Raw genomic sequence first — 25,778 nt, forward strand, 5'->3', positions numbered from 1 at the left:
TTGGCATCACCAACCCGACAGTCAACAGATGGAAGAAGACAGAAGGAGACAGGGAAGAAGAAGAAGAGGGGAGAAGCGGAGGGAGTTGTGAAGAAGAAGAAGAAGAAGAACCTTATCCCGCTACCGCTACCGCTACCGCTGTAAAAGGCACGAACGATACCCATCTAAAACGTCCTTTCCGAGACCTGATTCGTGGCCGGAACTTTGTGAGGCAGTATCTCGGCGTTCCCCGAGAAGAAGGCACTTGACTCAAAAATCCGCTCTCTGGTAACGACTGAGGCACACACAGAACCACTATAGTGAGATGTATATTTATAGAACATCTGGAAAATATTCCGAGTGGGAGATGCATTGTCCCTCGTCCACCCTTTGTTCGAGCTCCGTTTTCAATTCCCATCCAAACACTCTTCAACTATGCTATCTTATCGCGAAGGCAGCAGTCGTGCCGCCGTATGTGAGGCCGTTTTTACATCTACAAAGGCTCGTTGGGTACTTAAGCATTCGGCTTCAATTAGAAATGGTCGCCCCGCGACTTACTTGAGCTGGTAATTAACGCAGTTCGAGTCCTTCAAGTGCTCATGCGGTATTCGTTGTTTTCTGTTTCTCATAGGTATAGGGTAGTGTTTGTAATAAAAACAAAAATTAATTACTAATTAACGCAGTTTGATTAATTTGATTTGATTGATTCGACCTGATTAATTTGAATTTGAATTGATGAACTTGATTGATAGAATAATTGGTAATTAGGGGTGTTTGTAATTAATTAATTAAAAATCTCTTGTTCTTTCTTGCCATAGTTTCTCACACAATGTGTGAAATAAAATTCAATTCGTTCAATTGGTAATTAACGCAGCTTGAATAATTTGAATTTAAATTGATTATCTCGATTAATTAATTGGTAATTAGGGGTGTTTGTAATTAATTGGTACTTTTAGGAATATTTCGAGTCTGTGGCATTCAGTTTCTCGTAGGAATAGGACGGTTCTTCCGTAGTACCTTTTCTTTTTGATTCCGTATCAGCACCGCGAAGCAACTGTGGCTATATGAGCGGCGTACAGACGTGGACAGATGGAGAGAGGACAGCAAGAAGGAGTGGAGGACGGAGGGGTTAGTATGCGTCCTGGGCCGACTTCAGGGGGAACTGTGCCGATATTCGTCTGAAAAGTCTGCAGGAAAACCCAGGGAAAACCTCAGACAGCACACAGCCGGTGTCGGGATTCGAACCCGCTTCACCACCCAATCCTTTTTGTTTCGTTACGATAAACGCGGTCTCGCATATGATGTCATCGTGTGTCTCAACTGGCGGGTACAAGGCTTAGCATCCATAGATGACCGGCGTACTTCTTCCAGACAAATACAGTGATAACCCTCGTTAATATGACCCCCGATAATCTGACATACGCGTTTTACGACCAAATCCCTGGGGAACAATGCAGTGAAACCTCTGCAAATCCCTCCCCCCCCCGTTAATATGACAATTCCGCATTATGACCAAAATTTTCGGGAACGACTATGGTCATAATAACGAGGGTTCACTATGGTGAACCTTCGTTAATATGACCCCCGATAATCTGACATACGCGTTTTACGACCAAGTCCCTGGGGAACAATGCAGTGAAACCTCTGCAAATCCCCCCTCCCGTTAATATGACAATTCCGCATTATGACCAAAATTTTCGGCAACGACCACGGTCATAATTACGAGGGTTCATTGTAACAGTAACGATAATGTGTGGCGTCCTCAACGGGACCTCAACGGGTGCTTCACTCCAGTCTTTTTTTCCTAGAAGGTCTTTCCGGAGTCGAGTTAGATAAATGAGCGACTTCAATCAGAGCAAGCAACGTTGACGGTTCTAAAGCCACTCTCCCGTCTCTTCTTCGTGGAAGTGCGAGGGCGAGTGGAAAGAGAGGGACGCGTTTAAATTGCCCGTTGTGTAGTAGAATGCAGATTCCACGTGAAGGCAGGCAGAAGAGCTCGCTTTAAAGTTCATTAGCTTAGGGTTAATCACGCTTCGGGGGATAAAACAAAGCCTCTTTTCGATTGGAGGGCATAACGAAGGGAGTGTCGACGCTCACCGTGGAATTAAAAGAATGTTGTTTTAAGGGTTGGGAAAAGGGGAGAAAGAACGGGATGGGGGGCATTGTAGCCATCCAGTCCCAAGTTCTTTCCACGCAAGGGCGCTGCGGTCGTGTATGAAAGGGAGGAAAGCCGCTTCCATTATCCTCCGCATAATGGCGCGTGAGATTCATTACGGGACAAAAGCGCAACTTCGTTAAATATCCTGACCGACGGTACCGACGGTCGATTGGACAATGCCGACTGTCATCTCACAGCGCGCTCGGAGGAGGAAGGTTAGGCTCCCAACTGTCACTTAGTAAGTTGCTGCATCATTGACGTAGCTACGAAGGGAGGCGTGGCCGGCTGAGTGGCGCCCCCCCCTTAGAGATGTAAATATAACACCCTACTCCCGTAATCATGGTGTCTATTATTTTCGATACTTATCAACTATAAATCTTCACCATCAGCACGACACCACAAATTGGGTTGGTTGGTTTTGGTTTGGTTATGGTTGGGTTAGGTTAGGTTGGGTTGGGTTGGGTTGGGTTGGGTTAGGTTACGTCGTGGTATTGTGGTCAGCTGATAAGTAGTAATTAACTGCTAAAAATGGGGAAAAAAAGGGGGGAAAGGACTTGGAGCAGAGTGGCTGCCCTAAGGGCGCCTGCAGCTCCATCTCATTTAGGTGGTTTTGAGGTTTATCGTATGTGGCTTCTAGTTAGAGGTTATATATACCGCTTTCATTTAGGTAGACACACAGTGCCTGCTGATAAACGCAGGCTATCTGCTGAATACTGATGAATGCTCGTGAATATATACAACACTCCGTACGAATAAAATAGTGAACGTGGGCACGCAGAAAACTGTACACAACACAGCCCGCATAAGCCAGAAATAGAAATTTTTATCTACACGCAGGTGGCTATACAGAAAATATGCCGTCCGAAAACGTTATTTTTACGGCTGTGTATGGCTATTTCAAACACTACAGAGACCGCGAGCGACAGCCAGGGATGCACTCCCTTAATTAGCTAAGTCTACGTGTACAATGATTAATCCTGCGGTTGCAACAGTATATATAACTAGGAATATGTAATCCATAACGGGAAAAAAAGGAAGAAGGGAAAGAGAGAAAAGTACATGGCCAATTCTCTGTGAACAGAGCCACTTCCGAGGGGGCCGCGAGTGGGGCGGCCGCCCTGAGTAGTATTCCCCCAAAAGGGGGAGGGGGCGGAACGACGGAAGTCCCGGAAGCACATAAATAACACATAAAATTGGGGAATAAAACGACAGCCGCGAAAAAGCTTTCAATGTAGAGTTTCGAATCCACTCGAACAAGTTTTATAATTAGCTTTCCAGCGTTTCCCGCATTTTCAGTTAGGATTTTTCTGTAGCCAGTACGTACGCGAGCGACGGGCCTTTAAGTGTCAACTTGAAATGCTGGATCAGATGCCATTCAACATCTGCAAAGTTCTCGGCCCATGGAGTAACCCTGGACATCAGTGCGGTGCACTTGGCACTTTTCTATCCTTTCTGAGAACTGTAACTTCAGGAACTGTAGGGATTTCATTCCCTCGTCATCCTTTCATGCGAACCTTTTTGGAATGGGGTAGGGTCCTGCACCCAAGTAGGGAAACATCCCACATCATCATCATCTATGTTGTTGTTCTTGTTTTCTGCAGAGCACTGAAGTGCAAAACGTTGATGTGACAGAACAAATTACATGCGTGTAGCTATAGATATGGAGAGTAAGTCACGTATGTATGTTGTCACTCCTCCATCGTCTTCGAATAAATGTTGCACGCAACTCTCACTCCTGTATGCGCCAAACGAAACTCCCCCAATTGCACAACGTGTTGCGTCGAAGCCGATATTCAGGACTATCTATTATCCTGCTATCCCGTATCTCTCTCAACGACTCCTCCTCCAACACCACTTCCAACAACTTGGTTACCCCAACGTCGTCTTTGACCACACTGCTCGGCCCCAGTCCTGCTCAACCAGGAGGCGGTTACGACTGCCCTCTTGCGGAGCCGTTTATTAGGAGAGTTTGGCCATTGGGAGGAGCCTATCTCAAATCGCGTCATTTGACGCCACACGATGGGCGGCGCCAAGGTCAGTGGCACCGCTTTGGATCCGAGCTATCGCCTTGAAATCTCCCATTCCGATATTTTGGAGCAGAGGTACAGCGTTGAATTCCCCCCGTGCTGCAGCGGCTCGCCTTTCATCCCGGCCAAGTGGGTGGAGCAATGACGGCTCTGACGTCACGGCAGCTCCCCATCTCCGGGCGGCAAAAGATCACAGAATGGCCAAACTCTCCTCATAAACGGCTCTGCTCTCTTGAGCTCTCTTGATGCCTCCGGGGCCTCTCGACCAGCCCCTTAGGCCCCTTTTGTGTGTGTGTGTGTGTGTGTTCGTTTTCTTCTTTTTTATTAAAGGAATAGCAAGTCGGCCTACGCCTGACTAACCTTTCCTCCCTGTCTTTTTTCAATAAACATACTATTCCCCCTAATTTCTTTTTTCTTTTTTTGCTATCGTGCAGTCGTTAGATAGTGCTTCGAGGAGGCGCTTGACGGCCATTCTGCCGCACCTCGAAGTATGCCTATGCTCTGTGTTCCATAACACGAAATTTGAATAAATGTTTGAACGTAAAGTCTCGTGAAAATGTAAGCATAAAAATGAACAAGATTAACGTTCCATCCAGTGGCTTACTTTGTTTTTCCCCTCCCGCGGGTAGTATAAAACAAGGTCTTCCAGAGACTGCCCTCTATCATCCTTTATCCCTAAACCACCTCTCCTTTTAGTACTTCTAAGCGCCGTTAGGGTGGTTCTGCTCCATCTTGCGGCCGATGAAAGTACGTCAGGGTTAAAGCATGGATGGGCGGCATTTAAATAGATTGTAATTAAAATATTATTTAAAATATAAACGAAAGTATTTATTTCACTTGGAGCGAGCCGAGACCACGTACCAACCGGTCCCATATATTCTGGGACATATATTTATATTTTGTATTCAAATGCACACTCGAAAAATGACAGAGACTGGAATGTTCTGAGGCTGGAACAACATAGAAAGGACAAACACACACAAAGCCTCAAACTGCCTAAGAAATGAACGATCAAAGGTGAAAGATGGTAATCCAGAAGATGTGGGTTCGAGTCCTACAGCTGGCTAACCTTTTCAGTGACTTTCATCTTTAACCGAAAAATGGTTTCTGGGCATTTATTTTTGTAAATACTTAATAATAAAACAAAATAAAAATCCAACATAAAATAAATAAATATAAATGCTCCTAAATACACAACATACTGACTCAAACGTTACCCCGCATTTGACCTTTCGGGAAGAAGGGAAAAACAGCGTTCGGGGACCTGTAGTGATCCTGTTAATAGAGCGTCTGCATAGTTGCGCAGTCGTGTGTGTTTTCGCTACCACATGCGCATACGACAAACCGTTTTAGATGGCGAGTGTTTCGCTGTTTTTGAGGACAACGTTTCGCGACTACCGGACTACCTTGTTCTAAGAAGCATCTTCGTTAAAGTTAATACGAGCCTTTGATCATCGGTACCTGTGGAGAGGCTGTTCTCCGTGGGGAATTCGATTCAAAGGCCGAACAGAAGATGCCTAGGAGATGCAGACTTCGAGAAACTCTCTAATATTACAATCGCCACGATAATCTAACAAATAAATGCTATTGATTCTTGCTGATTTGTTGTTGATCATCGTTATTTCTGTAATCCCAGATGGCATGTTCCTCACAGTATGTATGGTAGTAGTTACGCTATTTAAATACTGTATTTATATCTTGTATTTAAATACTCATATTGAAAAGTATTTATGCGGAGTATTTAAATACCTCTTTCAACAAAGCATTTTGTACTTATATTTAAACACTAAAAAAACTATTTATGCCCATCAGTGTTAAACGCTAAGTATGCTTGTAGCTGCGCAGGGGAGTGCATTTAAACGAGCAAGAAAATAAAAATATAAAAAAGATTGCTCGGAAGTTTAATATCTCTCGACATGCGTCCAATCCAGTGATTGATGGTGGCAAGAGAGAGCTGCTTCTCTCTGTCAGCTCCAGCATGGTTCCAGTAGGTGAGGAATATTGATAAGGACGACAGGTCCAATATATTTTCTCCTTTATTATAACTGGCTTTCCGTGATTGCATTTGAGCTTCGCTCTATTGATTGAGCTGATTTGGGACCAAGTAAGTACGAACCAAGTACCAACCTCGCGGAACTGCACTTACAGAGTCATTAAAGGTAGAGTAATGCAGTATAGCTGCAATCAAAATTTATCTATTCGATAGCCCGAGTCCTCAGTACTGATACATCACAATTCTCGACCCAATTGCGCTCATAGTTTTTTTTTTTTTCAAGCAAATTAAACCTCAAAATTACGTTCAACATTGTGTCGAAGTCGCCACCAACTGCGCATTGCTCTACAAGTACGGCGGGCAAAACTACGTTGCATGCGCATAACACTGTGTCTAAAACAAGAGAGGTCGGCTGCGTAGTCATGATGAGCGGCAAACCAGCCAGGAACATATATCACTGTTGCTCGCCAAATTGCGGATTCTTTCCCTCGAGACGTCGCCCCGAGTCGTTTTATTGCAGAGCCGTATATTAAAAGGGAGTCTGGACATTGGGAGGAGTCACAAAAAGAGGCTCGACCTGTCAATCAAAGTTTCGCTCCGCTGGTTGGTTCGCTTTTTACCAATGGGGTCGCCATGACACCTGACTGCCACCCACAATGCAAACACATTGAAGCTGGGATTTCGTGACAAAAAATTAAAAAAATTTCACAGACTACTCTGATTTTACGCTGCTGATGCACATCCTCATACAAGTTTCTCGGAAATCATAGCCACACTTGCTTCGCGGCGCTAACACGCAATGAAAAAGAAAAAGTTCAACTGATGCTCACCCACCGATATCTAATCGAAGACAATACGTTTTGTCGCCGGTGTCAGGCGCAGTGAACTCGGCGATCGCGGCGATCATAACAAAAAAACGGCGCTGTGAATGAATGAATGAATGAAAGAAAGAAAAAAATGGGGATTGTAGCCCTCATCACGAGGGCCGGCTACCCCAGATCACCTAAAGAAAGGAATTCCAGGCACATCCACCATCACCCACTGGAGATGTCGCGAAGCGGCGACGAACGCCACAGACAGGTCATAGCCCATCTAACAGCTTGGTGTCCCTTAAAAACTGTGTAACGGCTCGCAAAGCTGGCAGTTGAGTGCTCATTGGCCATGGGCCCAGCACCTTCTGCACTCCGAAGGGTCGATTGTCAACCCGGCCTAACGCGGCTACAAGTCTGTCACGACACTCAGAGTATCTTGGGCACGTAACTATAATATGTTCAACGTCTTCGATTGAGCCACAGACTGGACAGTTAGGAGAGTCCGCCTTCCCAAGCCTGTACAGGAGTCTTGCACTGTAAAAAAACGGCGCTGTGCTGTACAGTCCTATATTTAATTGCTGGATTTCACGGATATAATCATTCTCGCCTTCTATATTCCAAATATTCGGGTAGATTTCTTTAAAAACGGTAACGACGACAGAATGTGTCCCAGCAGGTGGTTCTGCCGGCAGCGCCACAACGACGGAAGCAGACGACAATTCCCGACGTGCCCCACGCACCCTAGGTGGCATTCACCAAATTTGCACAAAAAATCCATTAGTTTTGCAGATTCCGAGAGGTATATCCATTTCAATCCCAATTCCTGCATCGAGAGGTATGACGTCATGAGGTCTCCAATCTACCCAGGCGTCTGGGAACACTGCTTCTCCAAGGTTGATTTCCGTCTCCTCGAGTCCTCACCAATGCTGCTGGCAGTCTTCCAACGCGAGGCGGAGGGCGGAAAATCATGTTGTTGTTGACGGACGACATCGGTAATGTTTGGGAACTCGAACCTACGAAGCTTCCTCGGGTTCTTTCGTAAATTCGTCGAAATGCGTCGTGTTCACTGATGACATTTGCATTTTTCCTGCAGGACCTTTCATATATATATATATATATGCCTATATGAATGATTTATAACAGAAAAATGAAATATATATTTTTTAGTGTGTTTAGTGGCACTTTAAATAGGCTAGAATCTCGCACTCCAATGTACGCGTCGTCTCTGCGTTGTTTTCCCAACGAATATCTCTCTACAGAAGCCCCCTTTATCTACCCAATGTTTCCTGGATGTCTTTCGAAAATTCCACTCGCTGTCTTGTCACGAACAGACCGTTACAACAACCGTACAAAAAAAAAAAAAAAAGAAGTATTCAACACGCTCAAACGAGTTGTCCTAGTCTCGTTTTTAAACCAAAAGACAGGGTCGGCGTTGCCCTAACGCAATCAGCGATGCACGAAATGAGGGCTCCGTGCCCGCTCTTCCAATATGCGGGGCTCTAGTCCAAACATTCCTGCTGTCCAAAAGCATCTATTTCCGTCCGACGCTGAAAGAACTAATTGCTGGGCCGCTTTCGCGAAGAGACGCTCGGCGTTCACTTTCTTCGCTTTTTTTTTGAGAGAGAGAGAGAGTGAGAGACATCTCCGGAGCATCCAAATTACCCACGTGTGCCATTATGGTGCCCCAGTAATGATATGGCGTCGTCCTTTCGTTAACCGTCTCTTCACCGTTTGTCAAGAGTGTCGGAGTTTTCGCCTCGTCCAGGATAGTTCATATCGCACGATTTTTCGTTTGCTTCTTCGTCCACTGGGCGTGGGTGATTTCGGTCCGTTGGACTGCTGGACCTTTGCGCGCCCTCACAGCGTTGGATGAGGAATGCTGCGAGGATGTTCTCGTACTAATGCCCGTCTTAGAGGGCGTGGACTATCTCTCCGGCCGGATGATTCGTGTAACTTCAGAGTTTTTTGTGAATTACATCATCAATGGCGGATGGTTGTGCTTTCATGCTGTGATTATCTGCTCATGTTTTAGTTCCATGTTGGTCGTTATACAACACCTGCATCGCCCGGCGGAACACAAGGCTTCGTGTCCGGCTAAGGATGACGGCAACATCGTGCAACAATACAATTTCTTTGGACATTTCGTCTTGCTCGAAGGTCACTAAATCTAACTTCCCCGAAACCCCGATACAGCGGAAGAAAATTAGACGACCACGACATTGGGAGCTGCCGCGTGCTGAGATCTCGGCGCACGTAAAATGTGTTTCAGGTGGGCAACACTGATCGATGGGCAGGCAAGCGTCGCTAATAATCATATTCGTCTCGCGTCGTTAAGCCACGAATTATTAAAACATTAGCACTTGCGTTTTCTCATGTTGGACACTCCTCCGGGATGTTATACTTCACTTTGGATGTTCCTTCCGCCTGCGTACGTCTCAAAACAGACATCTTCAGAATATCTTCATCATGAATAATGTAAAACCCCGAGACTATAGGGAACACGAAGGGACACACACGAAGTCTCGCGTTTGTCTTCGTGTTGTAGACTTCGTGTTCCCTAGTCTCGGGGGTTTTTACATTATGCATCAACTTCACCAACCCGTTTGCTTCTTAGCCATCTTTTCATCTTCATCATCCCCCTCACGGATGACGCTTTCGGGTAGTGTCTATCGTTCACGGTAACAAGAAAACGTTTTAGATTCGCATCTCTTTGACACTATACTCACCTCTTCTGTCTCACAGAGCGCGACGTTTTGGAAGTCATGACACAGCCAATCAGCATTGACCAATTCTCCCTGTGCCTTGGTAATGCAGAAAAGACAGGATGCGACGACGATTGAAGATGCGACTGAAAAATTCCCAGTCGTTATCCTTGTCGCATCGTCTCAGAGTTACACGTGTTGTGCGTCCTACCTTACGAGCGGTCGTTTCTTCTTCGAAAGTTTCGAAATCTTCGAAGCGTTTCTCAAAATTGAGCCGAAAAGCGAAGTCACGTTCGAAACGTTTCTCTTGCTCGGCTGACAGGATTCAATAAACAAAACGTGCTGCGAAAGAGGCTCTGAACAATTGAAGCTATTTCTCTCCTCGTAGAGCGACGCAGGCTGTCCAACAAGCGGAAGCTGTTATGTGATTAGTTTTCTTTTTCTTCTTTTTTTTTGTTTTTCAGTTCATTTCTGTTTGATTTTGCAAGTGGACGTTTTTGATTGCCTCGTAAAAGAAATCAATCAAAACGTTTTCAGTTTGACGGTTTCTAACTAGTTTTTAAGCGAACGTTGATTGTATAGTTTTTGGAATACATCGAAAGGAGGAACGAGAGGAAAAGTGGAATTCATGATTAAACGAGGCCTGCACGCCAATCGGCGGGACGTATATCATTGATCGCCTTTCCAATCAGAGTTACGCGCAACACACGTAACCCTAGAAAGGTGTCGTCTGCAGCCATACGTACAGTGAACCCTCGTTAATATGACCCCCGATAATCTGACATATGCGCTCTACGACCATACTCCTGGGGAACAATTTAGGGAAACCTCTGCAAATCCCCCTCCGTTAATATGTCAGTTCCGCATTATGACCGGAATGTTCAGGAACGATCATGGTCATAATAACGAGAGTTCACTGTATACCAGTAGGCTTTCTGCGTTTGAAATCACCTGAAACAGTTCTGTGAGGAAGGAGACACCGCTTGTGGTCGCAGCTTTCGGCGTTTGAAATGATCTACGCCAGTTCTCTGAAGCAGACGACAGCACTAGTAGCATGCTTCTGCGTTCCAAGTCGTCAGCAACGGTTCTCTTAAGCAGACGACACTTTATGCGTCTAATGCACCACCTACTAGATTATAGCGATTATTGCATCCCTCTCTAGCACCGCAATTTGGAGGCTGGCGGTGCCGTTGGTCATCCACCCGTTTATTATTTGTTTAATATCTACAATATATTGTATAGAAGCTTATACGTCAGCAGCTCTCTGGTCTCGGAGACGGACGCATATTGCGCTGCTGAGAGGAGATCGTCATGGTCACAAAATGCCCTAGCCGTAAAACGTTGCAGCGTCGGAGCCACCTTGGAGCCATTTTTAAATCAAATCCAATCCAATCCACGCTACAGTGTAATACCCTAGTCAGACAGCATTTCAAATGTCAATTGCGAGAAATGGCCTTCGGCCTCTCAAATGTCCTTTGTTCGGGGGCGCCTGCCAGACAGGCGGGAAAGGGAGTGCTCCTCAACTGGCTGCCCTCACCGGCTCCCTTTCTCGGTTTCGTTTTCCCTGTCTGCTGTTGAAATTTGAAGTTGGTCTGTGCGCCACAAATCAAGATGCAGAAGCCATATGCACTTCTCTAAATAGGATCTAAATACGTTTACACAGTTTCACTCCTTTATCCGCGTTTTATAGGTGTTCCTACATTCAGCTGCGAAGGTAGCGAGGGTACAATGGCATAACACTGTTGTCGAGATTGCTCCTTTCTGCTCCTCAAATGTCGTTGGGGGCCTCCTTTCGCGTTGATGGTCATTTCTTAGAAAGGTCCTTCGAGCTGCCGTCTGACACGGCTGTCAGAGGTCATTTTTTGCAAATGACAATTCCCCGAAGTCCTTCGAGCATGCCGTCTGACTGGGGTATAAGCCTCTTCCACGACTGATGTCCGTGACTGCGTACATCATGCGGATTAGACTTTCACGGGCCTAATCCCGAAGAAACATTTTCCCGCGACGTCCACCCGCTATGCAAATTAGCGCGCGGGTTCCATGGCCGCACAAATGCTTGCCATTATTCTGGATCTTGGAAACGTCGCTGTAGCCCAACTCTAGCGTTTTCGTGCGAAAGAATGCAGCTGTGCGCAGGTTCCTGGTTTTCTGACGTGTCGTTTCTCTTTCATCAGAAAAAAAAAAAAAAACCTACGCACGCGAACATTACTCGTTCCGCCGGAAAACTTGAATTACATTTTCACGTCGGTGAAAATAACCGTGTTTGTCGTCGGGTCGCTGTAAATCGGCACCAGGTTGACGGTGCAGTTAACTGTTTTAGTTCCGCAGTTAATCGAGCGTTTTTCGTCCTGTGCACATTTCTACGCTTTTTAATGATAGTTAATAAAAAAATTAAAAAAATCATTTAATGCGTGTCGTTGCGCCGTAATGAATCATTGAAGCAGAACTTTAAATTTGCCTCCTGTTTTTCAAAGTGTCAATTGGAGAACTTCAATCGTAAGCTCGACACTTTGCGCGACCCAGCGGGATATCAGGATATTTCTGGGCACGTTACAAAGCCCTCAATAATTCAATTAAATTCGATTTATCGCTGACTGAGGATATGCAAAGCAAATTTAATAACATCAACAACAACAATAATGGTAATTGCTGTTATGAACTGTCAGGACTAACGTACGCGCAAAAAAAAAAAAAAAAAAAAAAAACGACTTCTTTCAGGCCCTATAACATTGCGCTAGCACGCAAATTACTGTTCATTCAACGCGCTGTGTACACACAAACTTTTTAAGAGAGAAAGCGAAAGGGAAACAATGAATGTTGTTAGACTAGCAGCGCCCCCAACACAAACATACGGTGGGAGCAATTACCGAGCAAGTTGTTTGACCCTGCGTAGCCCAGCGGGACCCGTGGAAGCAGACTTTGTTTCCTTCTCACTTTAGCCAGTTGCGTTAGAGACCCGTCTGCTGTTATTTCTGGCAGACGACGGACGTAGGTACGTTTAGTAGCAATAAATGGCACACGGATGGGCAGTAAAAGCGACTTCGTTCTTGGGGAAAAAAGAGGTGAGGCCGTTAAAATAACCGTTTTTTTTTTCTCTTTTTTTTTTGCAGTTTAGTGTTGTTTTTCCGGATTGTAGATGAATAAACAAAAGGAGAGCAAGGTGCAAGAAAATGTTGTAAAGAACCCCAAAGTGTACAAACCCCCGAGTCTGGGCATACACAGGGACGAGACAAGGTTGGTGAAGACGAGGATAATATCAAGACGGAAACATTACATTTCAGGAACTGATTGATTGATTGATTGATTTGTAAAAAAAAAAAAACATTTCAGGAACTGCGAACAGGAATATCATGTGTTCTTCATAAAGTGTTTTGAAACAAAAGAAGGAATGAAAAAGAAAAGTAAATAACATGTCAGAGCTCAGTATTTGGAACCCGAATTGGATGCCTCGTAAAGTCTGCTTCTTCTTCTGCATAATTGGCCCGAGACTCCAACTCAACTCAAATCATTTTTATTGAAGTGTATCTCATGTAGAGCCGCGAGGAATATGCCCGTGAAGTCATTTTCTTCATTATCACCATCACCGCCTGTCAAGCGGCTCCAGAGATGCATGTTTTATATGCACATTTACGTACTCTTCAAGCGAGAAAAAGAAAAATACAGAGAAAGAACTAAAACATGCGTCACATATTACGCATAGAAATTCACACTTATTTGCAGGTTAACAAACAAAAGACTGCGTCTAAATGAATTTAGAGATGTAGAGTTACATTACAGGATACATTTGTGCAGGATTTTTATTTATTTATTTATTTATTTTGAGTTCAGTAAAGCAATATTGTAGTTCCGCCTTCACCTTCCATTATACATATGTGATGAACACAGGAAATCCGTCCCGAGCAATGTCAGTTTAATGAAGATCCCTGCCCATGCACGAGCGTGAGTTTCGACTCTTCGTCGTTACGTCATTATGTATATATATATATATATATATACATACATATATTTATAAGTCCCAAACGTCGCCACACCAGCATTGGACAGCTGTTTCGGCCTTATTGGGCCTTCATCAGCAATGCGTAGGTGGGCGACGTTTGAGCGAGTGGCGTCGGAAGGTCACGTGGAACGTCATGTCCTCCCGTCAGGGTGAGAAACTCACCTCTGAAAGCCCAGTGCGAAGCCAGTAAAGTATTAATTGAAAAAAAAAGAGCATAGGCTCTTTGGCTGCACGTTGAGCATATGTTTCTAAGTCCCAAACGTCGCCACACCAGCATTGGACAGCTGTTTCGGCCTTATTGGGCCAAACCTCGCCCAAACGTCGCCCACCTACGCATTGCTGATGAAGGCCCAATAAGGCCGAAACAGCTGTCCAATGCTGGTGTGGCGACGTTTGGGACTTATAAACATATGTTCAACGTGCAGCCAAAGAGCCTATGCTATTTTTTTTTCAATATATATATATATATATAAAGAGGGGAAAAAAGCCATTCAAAAAATAAGGAAATGATGCTAGACGTGTTTGAAATTCAAACTTACAGATTAAAATGGCTTCTATGGCTGCACGTAGAGAAACAGAGCATATATATATATATATATATATATATCATTTTTCTAAATTAGATTACACATTCAATTCACGCTATCTTTAATTGCGCGAGCTGTAGTATGAGCGTTCTTTGCAGCTTATGCGCGTGTGAAACCGATTGCGTGTTTTCCGAGACTGCTCTCTTCTGTTAGATGCAACTGTTACGTAATCATACCAGATAGCAGATGTAAGACGTTAACTTACATCCACGAACGAATCCGCAACCAGAGGGCATCTTAATGGGAAAACATTATCCGTCGAGTTGAGGCAAGAAAATTACTATTATTCATCGGGCCAAGCTACTCACGTACCATACGCGTGGTCACTGTTATGTATTCGTTCTCCTAAAACCGCGCGTTGCGTGACGTTACACGATGCAGAAGGAATAATCCCAAGTATTATGCCGGTTCAGAGCCCAAGACGGCACCGTTAACGAGTATAAGTCACGTGTTTCTTTTTCTTATATCAATAAGGAGAAGAAACGCATTCCCTTTTCGAAGTCCCGGCCTTGCACGGGTCGTTACTCCGCGAAAAGTTCGCCCACTTAACGCGCTAACAGCGTTTACCTTTAATGTCGCTGTATAGCGAGCGGTCACGGGTGAGGACCAAGGCGATATATTCCCTCCTCTGCTTATCATTATTTTGCTAACCTTGTTCTCTCCACTTCGAATGTACGCAGATTTGCGTCAAAACTTTCTTATGCGATGAAGGACGTCGCAGAATCGGGCGAGCGTGCTCTTGTTTACCTTTCCTCAGACGCGAAGAATATGTCGCGATATTTGTTTTGCGATATTTATTTTGCTGCGTTTTTAAAATGTCGAATCGCAACAAGCACCTTTGTTGTTTCTCTTCTAATAAGTACGCCTTCAGCAACGCACTGTGAGCTCAAGAAATTTGGGAAAGAGGGTGCACATAGGGTATAGGAAAGAGCTGTTTTTAATTTTGCATAATTTACTAACCTCGTAGATTTTCATCGGACACGATTTTTTAAGATGATGATGATGATGGGAGTTTTAATGGCGCATCGACAACACAGGTCATAATGCGCCAACATTGTGATTAAAATTAGACTAGTTAAAAATAGGTGCAATGTTTAAAACAGGAGAGAAATAACATCTAAAATGCAAGCCTAAAGCTACAGAAGACTTACCATTCCAATATCTCTGAACAAAATTAAAAATTCTACCAAAAGGGATGATAACCTTATCACCAAGCAATAGCGCTGGATGAAGAGGCAAAAAAATATGTGTAAAACTCTATGAAATGATGCTGACGATGAGTTTCGATGATTTTTTAAGACTCCATACATTATTAACAAAAGCTTGAAGGTCTGCCGTACCAGCGATATTTCTTCTTTTTTTTTTTTCGGAGCGAAAGAGATCTTAAGAAAAAGTTTATCTTTGGAAGCTCTGTACTTGAGACTTCCTTTAAAGTTTCATTTTTGAAAGCGCCAGCTTTTGAATTTCAATTCTATAACATTCCTCTCTCCGCGTCTAACCTTGAGGCAGACAGATCAAAACGAAAAAAGCTATGAATGCAAATATAACATGCGGTGTAGCTGTCGATATACGTTCCAAAATTGCTGAAGGCTCGCGAGCGATGCAAGCAGACGACATAGCGCCTTCTCGCTGCAAGGCGGTGCTGCGAACGGCGGCGATGCACTCCAGTGGAGAGAGTGGTGCTTGGGAAGAAGCACACCGCTGTTAGAGCTCGATCTGAGAACACTTTTCTGAACATGGTGATTGTAGAAGAGAACCGTTGACGTTGAAAATGACAAACCATCGACCGTATTGTGTTCAGCCTGTGCTTTGTGCGTCCCACTGCTGTGTTTTAAACGCCGTCCTAGTCCGGATTATGGAACTCGGAATGCGGACTGGTTCTGCTTCGCTTTGAATCTTGACGTAAGTGTCGTCTGCTTAAAGTGTCGTCTGCTTGGAAAATATGCATTTCAGAAACGCTCGCTAGTGAGTTTTCCAGCGACTGCGGCGGTTCAGTTGACGTGTTGAGACGTTGAACTTGCTTTTTGATATCTCAGTTAATATCGCGTGAGTCTCGGGTACAACATTATCGCGCAATATCTGTTTCGGTCGTGAATTTTGTGAATACTATGCAGTGTTTGTACGGCGTATCTATTCTGCAAATAACTTCTTACGTATTCTAATTATTATTCTTAATTCTTCCATACGTAAAAATGCGCGACACCAGCGGCTGTTTCCACATGCTAAGTGTCTGGTTCCATTTTGTTATCAGCTACTCTCTAACGTCAGCAGGAAGATATAGCTCAAAGAACATGTATCACAAACACGCGTTTTGACGTGAGCCGACTAAACGTTTACCCTTATCTTCTTTTTAAATGTTGAAGAAGAGGGTACACGGAAGGATGAGGGGTGTACCCTCTGGGACCAACCATTATCCGTCTGTTTCTTGATAAGAAATCGATGTTGATCGATTACTTAAATCAAGCACACCCTGTGTACTACGTAGCGATGCTGACAACGCTCTGTCTTATCAGGGCTGGAGCGATAACAGAGCGTAGGGTCCCAACCAGCACAATGTACTCGAAGTCGAGTGCAATAGGGGTGGACGGTATGTGTCTTATCAATGTTCTGTAGTTTCATGAATCTGTTCAAGGCCTTTCATCTACCCTTCCACCCCTATTGCACTCGACTTTCAGTGCATTTTGCTGCTTGGGGTTAGTCGACCACATTATCATGTACAGCTTGGGACAAAAGTTTACGGAACACAGCACCTGCGTATTTCTTCATCGGAGCGGCCCCCTCCTAGCTATGAGGAAGAGATCGAATAAGAAACGGGTGGCCGGTAATTCCATCCATTTCTCGGTATGTGTGTTGACTTCGGTTTGCTGCTAGGTAGCCGCCCCATTGGAGAAATGCGACACCCCGGTGTTCCGTAAACTTTTGTCCCAAGCTGTACGAGAGGTTTGTATATTGCGTCGTCTTTGTCGCGCTGATACGGGGGGGGGGGGGAGCGATAAGCTAATGATTGCAGATCGCGTAATACGTGTTATAGGACGCTTTGACATTTAGAAGAAGCCTTGGTTGACTTGCCAAGTGTGTGTTCATTTTGAAATAGACGTTTTATTCGAGCGAGATCAATGCCTGTAGTAGCCCTATAGTGTTATGGTTCTATAGTCGTTGTTTTTGTTGCGAAAGCTGACAACAATGGGGGTTATGGCGTTTGAAACACAAGAATAGCGAGGATGGAACTGGATTGTGCAAACGCAAGCGTGATGCTATGTTGAACATAGAGTTGAAACTGAAAGTTTCAGAACGTTTCGGTACGGAGGGATAAGCACCTTCCTAAAAATCGGCGCGATCCGGAAATAGGGCTTCGTTTGTAAAGAGCGCTTCATAAGGCCTCCAGATAAGTCACGTTTATTGCTTGATTTTGTATCGGTCGTGTACCCTCTAGTAGTTTAATAAATGTGCGAGCTTCTTTCTTCATGTTTTTTTTTTTGTAGGAAAACGTCAACATCTCCCGACCAAAAAAACAAAGCAAAAACAAACAAACAAACAAAAAGAACAAAGAAAGCTCTCGAATGCTTTCTAATGTAACTCTACGTAAGTGTGTAAAATATTTGAATTACAATTCACGACCAATTACTCGTAATTCAGTTTTATACCGGCCTCAGTTCATCAGTCGCTAGCATACCCGCTTACTGATCCCTACCTATAGGTTCGGTGTCGAACCCGGCAGAAGGCGCCATCAACTTGGGGGTAGGATATACAACAACAACAACTTTATTTCGAGATGATGAATGAGGAGTTTCGTCGCCAGGGGGCGATACTCTACCCCATTGCTGGCGGTGATGTGGGGAATGAAATAATGAACCCCTTCACAATAAGCATCAAAGTCCTATGGTGTCCACTATGGGGTACAAGTGGGGTACTATGGGGTACATGCTTGAACTTTGAACTTCTAACTTGAACACAAGGAAACTTGAGGTGGGCAAAATTAATCTACAGACCGTGGCGTCACTCATGATCGTATAGTGGTCTCGTGACGTGAAGTCACCAATTATAGGCCTTGTCGCGTTACTCTCAAACCACACAGACTCCGCGCGCTCCTTAGCCTCGTTCCCGGCAACGACATAATATGAGTGGACTGCCAGAATCGCTTCCTTGCGATGAACACTGGTGGCAGCCGTTCTTAATAACTTTGACTGACGAGAACGTCAGCATTCCATATATAACTAGTCATCCGGTAAGCATCAGTGTAGCGTATCAATGTTCGAAAGATGAAAGAAAAAGATCGATTGCTTCCGCGTGCGATATGTATAGTTAACCACGTGAGGAGTGCTGGCCGACGCGATATCTTTCAACACCTGCTCCCGAGCGCTCGCAACAAATTAAGCCTAAAGGGCAACCTCCATGGAGCGAATTTTTGCAACGAAGTTCGCGCGGCAGACTGCTACGCGCGTTCCGCCGCCTGTTGTTCGCCGGCATCAGCTCCATGGAGCGAAAAACCAGCGGACGGCGTCGGGAAATCATGCTGTGATGTCACTGTTGCCAGGGTATAAGGTGAAAGCTTAGTGAAATCAATTGCTCCAAAAAGTGCATTTAATGTCACAAATTTAGCAACTAAATCCAGCATCTGTCTGAAAAGATGCGCCCAGTAACGTACCGAAAAGCATATTCACTACTGCGAGAAGAAAACATGTTTCTTGGCAGAGAATGCCTCACGTTCTAACGATGCAGTTGGCGAAACAGCGAGCAGACGACAGCATCCAGTTGCATGAAGAGGACGACGACGATGATTCACGAGAGCAGACGACCACGTGCAGGCGATCTGGCGTAGATTCGTAGCGGAAGAGCACTCTGATTGGTTCATCTGCAGTTGACGCTTCCGGAATCGCGGACGCTGGGCGAAAATATCTGGCATGGGCAGATCGGCGGCGGACGCTCACATTTTTGACGCCTCGCGCAGGGCGTCCGACGCTGAGCGAAGTTCGCAGCTTTTTCGCTGTACATTCGCTCCATGGAGGTTGCCCTTAATACAGAGAATGAATTCTTCCCGCGAGCTCACCTGTTCTCGCATCGTATTCTTTAATTCAGTATAACGTGACCATGTTGTCATGAATGACTGTTATCAACGTGTCACAACCCCCTTTTAATAGAACTAGGTCGGCGAAGAACCTGACTACTATTTTATTTACGATTCACTCACGCAGAGCAGTCGTCAAGTGCGTTCCAGAACGCAGTTCCTTTCACAAGAGCTCCCCACTCAAAATAGTTTTGGAGGCTGGGAGCTTATTCCTCTTTGCTTTGTTTCGCGAGGCACTCCCGATTATTCTCGGACCTCATTCATCGTAGATTCCTAGTTGATGTCTACGCCACATATATACGAATAGGCCCCTCTCATTGGCTAAGTGCTTGGCAAAGAACGGGGTTGTGTTTAACGCGTGGTGCTGGTGGAATAGACCTAAAGCTTCGGGGCTATGCCTGTCTGTCTTCCTGGGGTTTTCCTCAGACACTGTACAAGGCAAATGTCGCAGCACAGTTCCCTATGAAGTCAACCCAGGACGCGCCATACCTCTGCGTAACAACATTCCACTAAATCGGTGGTGGTGGTGGTGATGGTGAAAGGGCTTGCCGTTGTCGGCCTCACGTATGTGGGCAACGTCACGACTGACGCCCTGGGGAAATGTGCGTCCTGGGCCGACTTCTAGGGAAACTGTGCCGACATATGTCTGAAAGCGTCTGAGGAAAACCAAGGAAAAACCACAGACAGCACAGCCAGCACCGGGATTCGAACCCAGGTACCTCCCGGCCTCGATATTTTTCTTTGTTTTGATTTCTATCGGATTATAGTAGGCTGTTCCTTTGACACAGAACCCATGGAGACGGCCTGTACTCTGGACATAGTGTAGTCTTCCTTTCCTTATTTATTCATTTTTTTGTACTGCTGCAGAATAGAATAGAAATAGAAAAAAAAAAGAAAAAGAAACGTAGGTCGCACTGGCCCAAGCAGCACAATGCACTGAAAGTAGAGTGCGATAGGGGTGGACGGGTAGGTGGAAGGCCTTCAACACACTCGCGAAACTAAGGAACATTGACAGGACACATACCGTCCAACCCTATTGCACTCGACTTTCAGTACATTGTGCTGCTTGGGCAGCTGTTCCAGGACGCTTGACGTGTGAAAGCACTGAATGATTTAAAAGATTATTTCAGCACGTATATGTCCTTGAGGTAGTTCGCCAGTGCACAGAGCGCAGGTTGCTGGTGCTGCCTTGGCCAGCACACCGCACACACACACTGCATCAGTGTACTTTGCGAGTCGTTGACGCTACTTTGAAAAGGACTCGGTTTATAAGGGAGCACTGCTTGTAAACTACGGGATACTATAAGCAGTCTCGGAATATTTTTTTTTCTCGTTTCTTTGTCTAAGAAGTCAGCGGGAACGATTAAGTCGTAATGGAATAAGTTCCTTGACCTAAGTATATAACCATCAAATTAGTTAAATAGGCTGTGACTACCATATGTTCAGCAATCCCCGACCTTTGCGGGCTTAGACGTACTGCGTTAGTCGGAAACAAGGTAGTCGTTTGAAAAAAGAAGCATTACTGGCTTTGTTCGAATCCAGACGTTTAGTTACCGTTTGAGTGCGCTAACTTATAGACAATGCTGGGATGACATCCCGGCGATTTAGCTAAAGGTTTCATTCTTACAGACTGGACACACACTCTCCCATTTCCTACGTTCTCGCAAAGACATAAATTGTATGCCCTATCATAAGTCGTTCTATGGACGATAACGTGCTGGACAGGTCTGGTCGCACGTCAATGCAACGTCATCATATACGCGTCTCCATAAAAATGGCGGCCAAACCCCTTGTTTATACAACGCGATTGCTGTTTCTGTGCGTCGTTTTGTAGCGTTCTTACACATTCCTAATACGTTTAAACAAATATTCTTGCAGTATTGTCAGTATATTATTCTCTCGTTAACTGGATTCATTTATTAGTTGGACCGTGCTTGGTCTTTGTTACGCCTCTTGGAGTTGCATTTGTTGTGTTTTCTTACTTTCATTTCTATCCCCGGGTTCTTGAGTAGCCTGTCCTGTCTTTGTCGTGACTCACACCTCCATATTTTTCTTTTTTAATCAATCAATCAATCAATCAACCAATTTGGCAGTAACACAAGTATACGTAGTCGTCTTTTTAGCCGGTATTTAGCCAACAGAAACCAACATAGTGTTTGAAGAGTGTTTATGTGAATCTGTTTCGATCATATTTACTTTTGACGAATGTCATTTCCATATTAAATGTAAAAAGATTATATTATAAAGTTCTACTTCAGCGTTAGAGATGCTGTTCTTAGATTGAGCACGACTGTATGTTTGCAAAGGTGACCTCCACCCGCTGGACACTCCCGACAGCCACGGGACCGTTACTCAGCCGATGCGTCGCACTCGGCAAAATACGCGAAATACGCGTTTAGCCCTCACCAAGCGCCAAAACAATATAACCGAAGCCACACGGCATCAAAATGATGTGACCAAGGCGACATAGTGCATTGTGCGTAGTATAGTCACTTCGCACAAGCGACCGTTTGTCGGTAGCAGTTACAAAAATAGCGGATCCCTGTTGTGGTGGACAGCAACGATATGGGCCGTATCCTGTGAGGGTGATGACGCTAAGGAAACACAGGCTAGCACACACACAAAGTAAAAACACACAGCGCCAAAAAAAGTGACTGTGCGTTGAATCTGTCACAAGAAACAAATTGACATAACAATCACATCAGCGAACACAGGAAAGAATGTTTGCAGCAACTCCGGGCAAGCTGCCAGTACTTCTCTCTCTCCTATCTGAGCATCCTCACTGGGAGAAATAGTTCCGTTTCCCAGGGCATTGTCTGCGGGCGATGTATATCTGCCGTAAGATGTAAAGGTACTGCGTTCGGGCGAGTCCATGCTTCGCAGTCATGATGCAAGCTTCTTTCGCCGTCAGGCAAGGTTTTTCGACGAATGCTTGCTAGCCCCAGTCTATCAACGGTCTTATGGCTTGAGAGCTTGTGTTTAATGATGTATGTCTATGTTCCAGGTTTTCCCGTGGTTCGTGTCCATCGTGTTAACCGGATGTCGCTTGCCTGATTTTTTATGCACTATAAAAGAGATAGGGCGCAGACTAACTGGTGCATGATGAAGGAACGAATAACTGAAAGACACGGGACACGACAAGAGTTCAAGAGACAAGCACAAGAGTTCTCAGACAGAGTCTGTGTCTGAGAACTCTTGTGCTTGTCTGGCCATTAATGGGACCTGCCTACACCTGAGGCTTCACCCACTTTTTGAGGTATCTAGCCAATCACAAGTCGAGATACAGCTGTCTATTATTGCATGCATCCAGTACTCATACATCACCCTTATTTACTGGGGGCCACCATTTTGGAGAAAATTGATGGATTTGGATTGAAACCGATATCACTGGTGACAGACAGAAACGGCGGATTTAGCGCTGGCACTTTTATCAACGCCGTCTGCATGGAGAGAGGCATGTTGGGAAGACTCAGAACTGCAGAAATGGTTGCTGGCAGAAGTGATTGACCATGCGAGCGGAACAATCGCTTCTTCGTAGCAGACGACTACCGGTATGAAGTTTTAAATCGCGTAATGTAAGTAGGTCGAATCAAAAATGGGCAAAGATGAAACACCCCACCTCATCATCATCATTTATTGTTGTTGTTGGTGGTGGGCAAAGATGTATGTATAAATTAAATTCAATAATATAATGCAAGATCCTACGTATAAGGGTCGTCCTTCTTGCTATTTTCTTGGGATCACGGTCTTAACTATAGGCTTCGCCGTTCCAAGCACCATCCTCCATTTTGGAGAAAACTTTGTGTCATGCCAGCCCCCATGGAAAGCGGCAACCAATGAAATGTAGTTTGATTGACAGGTCGAGACTCTTTTTGTAGGCTCCTCCTAATGGCCAGGCTCCCTTTAAATGCACGGCACTGTATTTATGTAGGGTGCCTGAATACTACCTCCCTCTGCACCCTATTTAGGCACCCTATCTCTATGTACATGTGTTCGTTTATAAAAAGAAACATGTATAGGAGATGTTAGGCATCTAGCCGAGCAAACACATAATTTTGCTGTTAATTAACTTTCAATGTGCATCTGTTGGCTGCCTACGTGAAGGACACGTTAGAAGAACGACATACGCTTTTGGATCCCTCAATGGGGATTACGGTATATACTTTCTAGGTCGTCCGGAGCCAGCGTCCCTTTCAAACCATCGGAACGTCCGGAGTCGTGAAAAGCGGGTCAGCCGGACCAGTATGCCTTTGTTACCCACTTCGGAGAAAGCTATGTTTGAAAGTAAAAGTTTTCCATATCAGCTCATGTTCACGTGTAAACCTTGACGTCAGTTTGTAATTATCTGATTGGTGAAGGAGGTGTGGCCTTTCCGTTAAAAGGCGACGCTTCTTGATCATTGGGGTTGATTGTCGGTTGTCGACGTGCCATCATATGTTGTAAATAAATGTAAATAGTTGTTTGCCTGTTGACGTCGCCTGCGAGTCCGTTCTTCAAGCAAGGTGTCGGTACAATCCGGGATTTGGGCCTCCGAATATCTCATCATCGCTAGGCCCACCCCGAGGAGGAACTTAACTGGCGCAGTCGACAGGATTGTGCCGGCTTTCTGCGACGAAGAGGACACAGCGAGCAACGGTGGAGGCGACAACTATTGCGTTGAGGACCGGACGGACACCCAGGGCTTGGACTGCGACGCAGACTTCGCCAGAACCAGAGGCATCATGCAAGGGGAAGTACCATCCAAGTGTCTCATGGTCCAGAACAACAGGGTGATGACGACGACAACGCAACAACCCGACCGGAGGACGCAGAACCCGTTCTAGCCACTGGAAGAATTTCGAGTGCCAGGATCACCGGACATCGGAGACCCCAACTCAAGCTCCGGAAGCAAACTACAAGGTAGGTGCTTCTTTGGTTGCGGACTGTAATGCATACTATGACCGAAGGGTATAGCGAGTGCATAGGCAGGGGCAACATGAGGAGCAGAGATGAGTTGGAGGTAGATGACGCGTTGATGGCTGCCATCGAAATTGAACGTGGCGGGAGTAGAATGAGGGCGTCGGTCGCAGAGGAGTGGAAGTTTCTAGACATGAAACTTTACCTCGCACAACTTGAAGCCGAAACGCGTCGGCTGCGTAACGGAATAGGGACCGAGCCAAACCCGAAATTTGTAACGGTTCGAAGCCTGTTGAACAGGTTGAGCATTTCACTGTCAAAAATGCCAGAAGATGAGTCGTCTACGCCCGAGTGGCTAGAAAACGTAGGAAATGTATTTGATTCGGAAAGTGTGCCCGAACAATGGAGAGTCGGATTCTTGTTCCCACTTCTAAGCATACGGGCCAGGCAATTGTTTGCAGAATTGCCTCTAGCTACGCGTGGTAGTTTCGACATTTTAAAAGCTACCATTCTAAAGAGTGCATTGAGGCATAAGCGCCCAATTATTGGATCCACAGAAAATCAGACAGGTGTTGCAAACAGCTCAGAAACGCTAGAGAACGAGTCAGACGTTGGGCAGCAACAGCTTGATAACCATGGGAACGCACCGATGGTGTCAGTAGATACACGAGGCAGCTTAGGGACGATAGGTAGCCGATGCGAAGGCGGTTCTCAGCTTGTTTGTGAGTGCCAAGTAGAGGCTGACTGTACTGACCAGATCGGCGACGGAGTGTCGAATTCGACTACTACGACGATAGTGGAAGAGCAGATCTCTGAAATCAGTCGCATAAATGAGCGCTCAGAGTGTAGCGGCAGGCGAACGTGGCAACCCGCTAGAGAAAGTGAGGTGTCGCGCTGCGCAAGTGACGAAGCACACGTGCATGGCGAGCATGATGTGCGGTTCTCGACATCTATGGTATGGGATTTTGAGAATCCATGTGAGCAAAATGAGTTGGACGCCAATGGCTGCATGGCTCGCACGCTGAAGCAGAACAGTGACACGGCGCCGGAACCAATTGAAATGATAAACAATGATGGAGATCTGTGCCGTTGTGGGCAGCCTCGCATTCTTAAGCTGATGAATGAGCGTGACCGTATGATAATGCTGATACTCTACCGTCAGTCGCCGTTGTTCACGCCTAAGGCAGGCAGAGGGTGTGGAACAAATACGACAGGTAGATTCGTATTCGACACATTCGATTGAGGTGCCCGTTTGTACCATTATTTCGGTCATGGTGTGCTGCAGTTTGTGATCAGAGAGGCACTCTGCCAGTGTGAGTGATCATCGTCCAGTGGCTGCATCACGATGTAGCGTACATGTACAATCCTGTGGCGGATGCGTCCACAGGCCAGTGATGTAGAAGAAATGTTTCCAAGAACATTGATTGAGCCTGGAACTTTTACATAGACTATCATGTTGTCGCTCGGCTTTTATATTTGTTTGTGATGCATCACATTTGAAGTCTATGCATCACATTTGTGGCGGAGGTGTTAGGCATCTAGCCGAGCAAACACATAATGCT

General features: G+C 45.3%; 1 protein-coding gene across 3 annotated transcripts in view; it reads left to right on the top strand.

The window, feature by feature from the left end:
* The window catches only part of LOC135387849 (uncharacterized), a 383,829-nt gene that overhangs the window by 26,617 nt on the left and 331,434 nt on the right, over positions 1-25,778 (top strand). For 2 of the 3 annotated variants that reach the window (XM_064617010.1, XM_064617012.1), the window contains exon 1: positions 15,953-16,157. The exons of the other annotated variant lie outside the window; for it this stretch is intronic. The gene's annotated coding sequence lies outside the window, so the exon portion shown is untranslated. Of the gene's footprint in view, positions 1-15,952; positions 16,158-25,778 lie in introns of those variants that run through there. 3 annotated transcript variants of the gene reach the window in all.

The sequence above is a fragment of the Ornithodoros turicata genome, chromosome 3 (genome assembly GCF_037126465.1).
Source record: "Ornithodoros turicata isolate Travis chromosome 3, ASM3712646v1, whole genome shotgun sequence".
In the NCBI taxonomy this organism is placed as follows: Eukaryota; Metazoa; Arthropoda; class Arachnida; order Ixodida; family Argasidae; genus Ornithodoros; species Ornithodoros turicata.